The sequence below is a fragment of the Crocuta crocuta genome, unplaced genomic scaffold (genome assembly GCF_008692635.1).
Source record: "Crocuta crocuta isolate KB4526 unplaced genomic scaffold, BGI_CrCroc_1.0 scaffold66, whole genome shotgun sequence".
Taxonomy (NCBI): Eukaryota; Metazoa; Chordata; class Mammalia; order Carnivora; family Hyaenidae; genus Crocuta; species Crocuta crocuta.
Window position 1 is genome coordinate 158,419 of NW_027530973.1, and position 10,190 is coordinate 168,608.

Here is a 10,190-nt window from a genome sequence, read left to right on the forward strand (position 1 = left end):
AAACAAAAAAACTAGAAACTGCAGAAGAAAGGAACCAAAAAAAATTAGAGCAGAAATAAATGATATAGGAACCAAAAACAAATAAACAAACAAACAAACCCACAATACAACAGATCAATAAAACTAGGAGATGGTTCTTTGAAAAAAAATCAATAAAATTGATATTCTATCCACACTTATCAAGTAAAGGACTCAAATAAATAAAATTATAAATGAGATAGAGGAGATAACAACCAACACAACAGAAACACAAAATATTTTAAGAGAATATTATGAAAAACAATATGCCAACAAATTGGACAACCTAGAAGAAATGGATATAAATTCCTAAAAGCATATAAACTACCAAAACTGTAAAAGGAGGAAATAGAAAATTTGAATGGACTGATAACCAGCAAAGAAGTCAAATCAGTAATCAAAACATTCCCAGTAAACAAAAGTCTAGGACCAAATGGCTTCACAGATGAGTTTTACCATTTAAAGAAGAATTAATACCTATTCTTCTTAAACTATTCTGAGAAAAACAAAAAAGGAAGGAAAACTTCCATATTTATTCTATAAGACCATGACAGCAAAACTGGATAAAGGCAGCAATACTAAAGAAGAGAACTACTGGCCAATATCTCTGATGAATATAGATGCAAAAATCCTCAATAAAGTACTAGCAAACCTAATTCAACAATATATTTAAAAAATTCACCATGATAAAGTGGGATTTATTCTTTGGTTCCAAGAGTAGTTCAATATTCACAAGTCAGTGAATGTGATACATCACTCATATCCATAAGAGAAAGGATAAGAAAAAACATATGATCATTTCAATAGATACATGAAAAGCATTTGGCAAAGTGGAACATCTATTCACAATAAAAACCCTTAACAGAATAGGTTTAGAGAGAGAAAATATCTCAACATAATAAATGTCATATATGAAAAGCCCACTGCTAACTTCATCTTCAATGGGGAAACACCAAGAGCTTTTCCCGTAAAGTCAGTAATAAGACAGGGATGTCCATTCTCACCACTTTTATTCAACATAGTACTGAAAGTCCTAGCCACAGCAGTCAGAGCCTCCCCCCAAGAAAGGAAGGAAGGAAGGAAGGAAGGAAGGAAGGAAGGAAGGAAGGAAGGAAGGAAGAAAAAGAAAGAAAGAAAGAAAGAAAGAAAAGAAAGATAGATAAGAAAGAGAAAATAAGAAAGAGAAAAGCAAGACATTTTAAAAGGCATCCAAATTTGTATGAAAGAAATATCTTTCATTATTTCCAGATGACATGATACTATATACAGAAAACCGGAAGCACTCCATCAAAAAGCTAGTAGATCTGATAAATGTATTCCATAAAGTCATAGGATACAAAGTCAACATACAGATTTCTAGATACCAATAATAAAATGGCAGAAAGAGAAATTAAGAAAACAATCCCACTGCACTAAATATAAAAAGATACTTCACCAAAGACACAAAATACTTGTACTCTGAGAACTATAAAACACTGATAAAAGATGTTGAAGAGGACACAAACAAATGGAGAGACATTCCATGCTCATGAATAGGAAGAACAAATATTGTTAAAATGTCTATACTAGTCAAATCCATCTATATGTTTAATGCAGTCCCTATCAAAATGCCAACAGCATTTTTCAGAGATCACTGGAGGTGGCAGAATTCCAGACTTCAAGTTATATTACAAAGTTGTAGTGATCAAAAAGTATGGTATTGGCACAAAAATGGACACATAGATCAATAAAACAGAATAGAAAATCAAGAAATAAACCCACAAAAGTATGGTTCATTAAACTTTGACAAAGCATGAAAGAATACCCAATGGTAAAAAGACAGTCTCTTCAGCAAGTGTTGTTGGGAAAACTGAACAGCTGCATGGAAAAGAAAGAAATTGGATCACTTTATTACACCATACACAAACATAAATTAAAATGGATGAAAGACCTAAATGTGAAACCTGAAGTCATAAAAATCCTAGAGGAGAACACAGACAGTTAACTCTTGGACATTGGCTGCAGCTAGATTTTTCTAGATATGTCTCCCGAGGCAAGAGAAACAAAAGCAAAAATAAACTATTGGGATTACATCAAAATGAAAAGCTTCTGCCCAGTGAAGAAAACAATCAACAAAACTAAAAGTAAACTTATGGAGTGGGAGAAGATTTGCAAATAACATATCTGATAAGGGGCTTGTATCAAAAATACATAAAAAACATAAAACTCAAAACCCAAAAAACAAATAATCTAGTTAAAAAATGGGTAGAAGACATGAATAGACATTTCTCCAGAGAAGACATCCGTATGGCCAACAGACACATGAAAAGATTTCTTCATTACTTACCATCAAGGAAATAAAAATCAAAACTATAATGTAATATCACCTCACACCTGTCAGAAGGGCTAAAATCATCAACACAAGAAACAAGTGCTGGCGATCATGTGAAGAAGAAGGGACACTCTTTCACTGTTGACGGGAATGCAAACTGGTACAGCCACTATGGAAAACAATAGGATGTTCCTTAAAAATAGAACTACCCTATGATCTAACAGTCACACTACTGGGTATTTATTCAAAGAGTACAGAAACACTAATTCAAAGGGATACATGCACTCCTATGTTTATAACAGCATTCTGTACAATAGCCAAAATGTAGAAGAAACACAAGTGTCCACCAACTAATGAATAGAAAAAGAAGATGTCGTATGTGTATACACACACACACACACACACAGGAATATAATTCAGCCATTAAAAAGAATGAAATCTTGCCATTGCAAAGACATGATTAGAGCTAGAGAGTAAACTGCTAAATGGAATAAATCAGTCAGAGAAACACAAATACATATGAGTTCAATGATAAGTGGAATTTAAGAAACAAAACAAATGAAGTGGAACCTGATTAACCATCTGACTCTTGATTTCAGCTCAGATCATGATCTCACAGTTTGTGGGTTCAAACCAATATCAGGCTCTGTGCTGACAACTCAGAGCCTGGAAACTGCTTCAGATTCTGTGTCTCCTTCTCTCTGCCCCTCCTCAGATCTCTCTCTCTCTCTCTCTCTCCCTCAAAAATAAATAAACATTAAAAATATTAAAAGTTACTCTGGATGCTGTGTGAGAGGAAATGGATGATAATAGTGGAATCTAGGAAACTTGAAAAGAAGCTAGTGATAGAAAATCAAAATCAGAATTTATTTTGGGGGCACCTGGTGGCTTAGTCAGTTAAGTGCCCAACTCTTGATTTTGGCTCAGGTTATTATCTCCCAGTTTGTAAGCCTGAGTTGGGGTTGTGCTGTCAGAACAGAGCCTTTTTTGAGATTCTCTTTCTCTGCCCCGTCCCTGCTCATGCCCTCTCTTTATCTCTCTATCTTTCTCAAAATAAACAAATAGACATTTTTTTTTAAAAAAAGAATGCATTTTGAAGAAAGAGCCCACGTTACTTTCCCAGGCATTAGATGTGAGAGATAAGAGAAATATAATCCCAGGGTTGTTGACGGAAGCAAATATAAGGTTGAATTGCCATCAGATGATTTGGGAAGGTTAAGGGAGTTTTGAAGGGAAGCAAATCAAGAGTTAAATTTTATTTATTTTTTTAAATTTGTTTATAGTTTTTATTTATTTTTGAGACAGAGAGAGACAGAGCATGAGCAGGGGAGGGGCAGAGAGAGAGGGAGACACAGAATCTGAAACAGGCTCCAGGCTCTGAGCTGCCAGCACAGAACTTGATGTGGGCCTCGAATCTACGAACCGCAAGATCATGACCTGAGCCAAAGTCGGACACTTAACCAACTGAGCCACCCAGGCTCCCCAGGAGTTAATTTTAAATGCATTCAATTTGAAATGCCTGGTTGACATCTCAGTGGAAAACTCAAGTAGGCAGTTTGACACATGACTTTGAAGTTTAGGAAGGAGCTGCAATACATAAGTTTTCAGCACATAGATGGTATTTTAATATGCGATAATGAATTATGTTGACAGTAAGGTGAGCAAAGATGGACAAGATACCAAACAGGAAGCTCTGTGTTAATGTAATTTAAGATGTTAGGGAGATGTTAAGGGGGACCCAGCAAAGGGGACTGATAATAAGTAGGTCAGGGGAAGGAGGAAAACCAAACCTGAATGCTGCTGACCTGTGTGGTGAGGAAAAACAGAATACTAAGGCAGAGATTGTGAGCAATTGCATCACATGATTCTTGTCAGTCAACTAAGATAAGGATTGTGAATCGACTAAACATCCAGGAAGATCTGTTTACTCTATAAACTCTAATAAGACCAAACAAAAACCTGACCACCAAATGCTTTATGCCAAACTAACATGGAAAAGAAATATAGAAAATTTAAAATTGTTGACATCACAATAGGTGGGTTCTTTTTCCTTATTCTTCTGACTAAATGTTCTTCATTATCCTTATAGTAATTTTGATAAGAGGAAAGTACATTTATATTCCTCCAGTGAGCTTCAAGTTGAAATCCTCATGGTAATGGATTCATTCTTGCTTGCCGTACTTTTTTGCTTCAATTGCTGTCTTTTCAGGATATTTTCCTAATTCTTAACCAACATTCAGGACGTCCTCCATAATTCTAGCCACTCAGCTCTCACTGCTGCCTTTGTCACATTTTATGAATGAAGACACAAAAAAACAACATTTTGTTGGCTGATGTTGCCTTGCTCTTTCTCTAAATTCTAGGCCTTCACAAAAACTTCTGCTGTCACTCAGCTTAATATCTCCCTGTTAGTTAGCATGTTTGTTATCACTTCTCTTGGAAGACTCCTTTGAACTGAAAAAGTAGGTTAGGCTTCTTGACAGGTTCAAAACTGGGGACACCCTTCCTTTTCCAGGAATCCTTGCAGGTGACAGCATTTCTTCCAAAATTCTCAAAATATGAACATTGTGATGGCATTTTCTTTACTGGAATATGGAACCAGCTACTTAATCATCTTCCTATGGGAAAATACCATCTTTGCCTTCAAATAACTCCAATGCAGTGGCTGCTTTTAAGGAGACTCAGAGTAACTCACTCTTCTATAGGAAAGTGTAAAGGTGACTCTACTGAGAACTTTGTTCTATCTCTCTTATTAGGGACATGGAAAGGAAAAACCATGGCCACGCCACTAAGAACAGCCATGCACTGCTACCAGTGGAATCAAGAAAGAACTATCAATCCTGTTGGTGACTGGGCCAGGTAAGATGTCTCTTGTTTGGTGTTTTCTGCTCAAAACAACAATGCAGATAGGATTACAAAAGAGAATCCCTTCTACTGGAACATCCAATCATACCCATTTCATTCAGTTTAAATATGACAACAAAAGGGTATATTTTTCTTGTTTATCTTTACATCTTGAGACATCAGCACCTGACATTAAATGCAGAAGGAACTCAACAGATTATCTCTTGAGTAAATGATTCTCTAAGCAATGTATCTGGAATGCTGTTAAGCCTATTCATTTCCAAAACGTTTATAGACAAACCTAATTTCACAATCAGGTTATATAATTCATGTTGGTGATCACATCTAGGCTAGGCAGGAGCACCGCTATCCATGATGGTGGAGTTCTAGCGTCAGGAATACCTCAGTGTGCCACTCTGGGACTGCTCTTAAGTGAAATGAACATTGTAGCTAGACACGTTTGCACTGTGCTGGTAGCACTGTGCAGGGGAAATTACACAGTCCATTACCAGCCGATTCCAGGTGCTTGCTGAAGTTGTTGTACCCTTTCTTTCCTTAGCATAAGCACACAGCAAATCTAATATTGCCCCTTTTTAAAATCTCAGGGAACAAATATATGTGAACTTGTCTCTCAACTACCTTTGGGGATATCAGCAGTATTTCTTTTCTTATCTATACATAGGTATCTATAATTTGAAATGTTTATGCAAGGAGTCTTAGAAACTGGACTTTGAGAATTAAACATTCATTTGTAACTAATAAGTTTTTCAGTGATACAGATGTACTTAATATTCCACTAATAATTAAATCTGAATATAGAACCGTGTTGCTGAAGAATACTGAAAAATTTAAAAGCATTCAAATTTAATGTATATTCAACTTGATTTATGTAAAACTTAGGGATTATATATTCTACCTGTTGAGTGATCACCATTTTTATTTTTAAAGTTTTTAAAATGTTTATTAATTTTTTTAACATTTATTATTGAGAGACAGAGCATGAACATGGGAGGGGCAAAAAGAAGGGGAGACACAGAATCTGAAGCAGGCCCCAGGCTCTGAGCTGTCAGCACAGAGCCCAATGCAGGGCTCGAATCCATGAACTGTGAGATCATGACCTGAGCTGAAGCTGGATGCTCAACCTACTGAGCCACCCAGGCACCTGTTAAATGTTTATTTATTTTTAAGAGAGAGACAGAGCATGAGCAGGGGAGGGGCAGAGAGAGAGGGAGACATAGAATATAAAACAGGGTCCAGGCTATGAGCTGTCAGCACAGAGCCTAATGTTGGGCTCGAACCCATGAACTGTGAGATCATGACGTGAACCAAAGTCGATTCTTAACTGACAGAGCCACCCAGACGCACCCCTCCCCCTATTTTTATTTTTAAAGGAAAAATTCCTATCTACCTTAAGAAAAAAAGGCCAACAGTAAATATAATAGAATACATATTTTGACCTTGGGTAATAATTGTGGAACTATACTTATTTTTACGGCTGTAGAACTATAGTTATTTTTAATCTATCTTTTTGTATTTATTTATTTTCCAATTTTTCTATAATGAAAATGCATTACTTTCAATGTTACCGCAAATTTGTCCTGAAGTTGACATTTGAAGAATCTTCACTTTGAATTGGTTAAGATGTTGCAAAGTTTTTATTAGTGATTTTAAGAGAATATCTCCCTTTTTGCCTTCAAGCGATAAACTTTAAAGGAAGTAATTATATAGAAATAAAGAAAGTAATTATATGGGTTTAAAAAAAAGATGTCTTGCTGTCACTTCTATCTCTGTCTAAGACTAAACACGAAAATGGCTCTGTGAGTTAACATAAATTGCTACAAATTTCAGAAATGGCTTTTCTCATTATCTTCCTGAGACATCTGTCAATATTTATCTGATAACAGACTAAGCAATCAGCCTCAGTAAGTAAAATATCAGACCCAAACACATATAACCTTTCAGCAATTAAAGTGATTCATAGGGATAAGGCATTAGCATAACAATTATGTCCGATGTCCTACTTATATGGATTTTTCTTTACAAAAATTAATAGGTGGTAAACTTGGCAGAAGAGGAATGATATTCCTAGGTTCCCCTTCTCCCTGTCATTGTCCAACCACTGCATTGTTGATATCTGTGAGTTGCTTAAGTAGAAGAAAATGTCAGAATACATAGGACTCCAGTTTATAAAAGTAAGACCAAAGTCAAGGTCAGTTGCTGTTAATCAACTAAAGCAAAGCTGTTATTCACATGGAAGCAAAAATTGCTAAAATTGACTGCTTTGTTGCTAGTTATTAAGTGGGTGACACAGCCTAATAGCCTTTGACTTACTAGTTGTATAAACTTGAGGAGGTTACTTGAATTCTTTGGAGCACATGAAAAGCATCTATAGAATAGGGTTATATAATCTGTTTCATCTAAAATGGCATGAGAATTTTGAGATAAAATATGTAAATTACTCTGCATAATATGCAGCACTAAATAGACTTTCAGTGCATGTTAGATCAGTTATGGGTAGTTAGAGAAACTTAAACAAATGAAAGCCACTCAGTAAATAATCAGGTTCTTAAAAGTAATAGTTTTTTGTTGATAATTATAAGACAGTGATTATTTTAATCAAATTCTGAAATGACCTCAGCATTTTGACACATGTGTAGATAGACATAGCTGTGAATTTGAACATGTTCATTTTAACCCTGGCTATGTGACGTGAAGTTTCTGAAATTATTTTTTTCTTTTTTTAAATGTTTATTTTATTTTACTTTAAAAAAAATATTTTTTAACATTTATTTATTTTTGAGAGACAGAGAGACAGAGCATGAGCAGGGAAGGGACAGAGAGAGAGGGGGAGACACAGAATCTGAAGCAAGCTCAAGGCTCTGAGTGTCAGCAGAGTCCCATGACGGGCTGGAACTCACAAACCAGCGAGAACATGACCTGAGCCGAATTCGGCTGCTTAACTGACTGAGCCACCCAGGTGCCCCAGTGTTTATTTATTTTTGATAGAAAGAGTAAGGGATGGGCAAAGAGAGAGGGAGACAAGAATCCAAAGCAGGCTCTAGGCTTTGAGCTGTCAGCACAGAGCCTGATGTGGGGCTCAAACCCACAAACTGCAAGATCATGACCTGAGCCGAAGTTGGATGCTTAACTGGCTGAGCCACCCAGGCGCAGTTTTTCTTTTCTAGGAAGGAAAAAAAACACATATGTAAGTGTATATATGTAAATATTTATATTTCTTTTTTCCATCACATGGAAAATGTGTTGGCGGGGGACAGAATACAAAATACAGTGCAGTAAAAAGGGAATGGCTTTACTCTAAAAGAATTGTGATAAAATTCTACCTATCAGCTTGTATTATTCTTTTGAGCATCTAAACTTTATCTTAAAATTAGGGATAATAGTACCAACTTCAAATAGTTTTTGAGAAGATTAAGTAAACTAATGGATGGCAACCTGTCACAGCTTATATTATAAAACATTGTAGATAATGTCTCTGTAAATATGATATAGTAGATTCAACTCAAGGCCATTTCTTGAAAGAACTTGTGCAGAACTTGTGAAATAAAACGTCAGTTCTGTCTATACAGTAGTTTTTGCAAAGAACAACAAAAACTTTATTTTTTTGTTATTTTTATTATTTTTTAATGTAAACGAAACTTTTTCGATTGTTAAATAGGAAGGCCCTTTCTGACATACTAGATGATGAAATGGTTAATAGTGACAAAAAAAAGACTAAACTTAGTATCATGTTTAAAAAATCAAGAGTATTAGAAATTTTTTCTGACTTGTTGCTTGAATATCACCGATTGCATATAAATACCACAATTTAAAGAAAGACCATGATGAAACTAAGACATAGCTTTTTACATGTGAATAATATATAAGTAACTATCATTGGCATATATAGAGTAAGATTATAAACTGGATTCTCAACTCTGAGGTCATATTGTCCATCTATTAACTATGTTTGATTTCCTCATATTATCTTAAATGCGTGATGAAGCTTTTGTCCAGTTCCCATTATCCTGAATCCTATACCTCCCAGTAGTCAGCAATTACATGAAACCAACTATTAGACTGTTAGTCTCAGGCAGAGAACCTCCGGCAGAGTTGTAAATTCTTCATAGACTAGTCATCAGTTTGGAGTGACTATAAAATTTATATTTACTATATATGTAATTATCAGATGTACATGTATATCAGATTATTCAGTGTTTTGGAGCCTGGGAAACAATTTTTTGAAAACAAAGTAAGAAGGCTAGAATCAGTTCCGTAGGAGAAGTTGAATATAGACTCAGAATGACGTCAAGTTCATTAATCACATTGAATGTCTATCCCAAATTTATCATCACATCAGAATACTAATATGTGTTTTAATACCTTGGAGTCTTATGATTTTATTTATTTATTTGTTTGTTTGCTTGTTTTATTTTGAGCAAGAGAGGGAGGGGAGAGACAGAAGGAAAGAAAGAGAGAGAGAATCTTAAGCAGATTCCATACTCAGCATGGAGCCTGATAAAGGGGTCGATCTCATGACCATGACCTGAGCCAAAATCAAGAGTTGGACGCTTAACTGACTGAGCCACTCAGGTGCCTCAGTATCTTGGAATCTTGTTAAAACACATATTCTTCTTCAATAGGTCTGGGTCCTACATGTCTAGTCAATGCCTGGGTAGTGAGTGTCCAAGTCATTGCCTCAGAAAACACTTTGAATAGTATGAGTCTAGCCTAGTGCTGTCCAATAGCACTCTCTGTGGTAGTGGATCTGTTTTATATTTGTAACACATGTGTCATATATGGTAACCACCTACACATATGGCCATTAACCTCTTGAAAAGCGTCTCATGTAACTGAAGAACTAAACTTAAATTTATTTAAATTTAAATTTAAATAGCCATGTGACATTGGTGGTTATTAGTTATTGGGCACATAAGTCGAAATAATTCAAGTAATTTGTCTTGCTGATATAAGAGACCATATTCAAGGCAATAAAATTATTTTCCCAAATAGCAACTTG

At 35.4% G+C, this 10,190-nt stretch overlaps 1 pseudogene; it reads left to right on the top strand.

Moving 5' to 3' along the window:
* Nucleotides 1-5,706, top strand: part of LOC144236313 (dynein axonemal assembly factor 11-like) — a 79,422-nt pseudogene extending 73,716 nt beyond the window's left edge.
* Nucleotides 5,707-10,190: the final 4,484 nt, after the last annotated feature.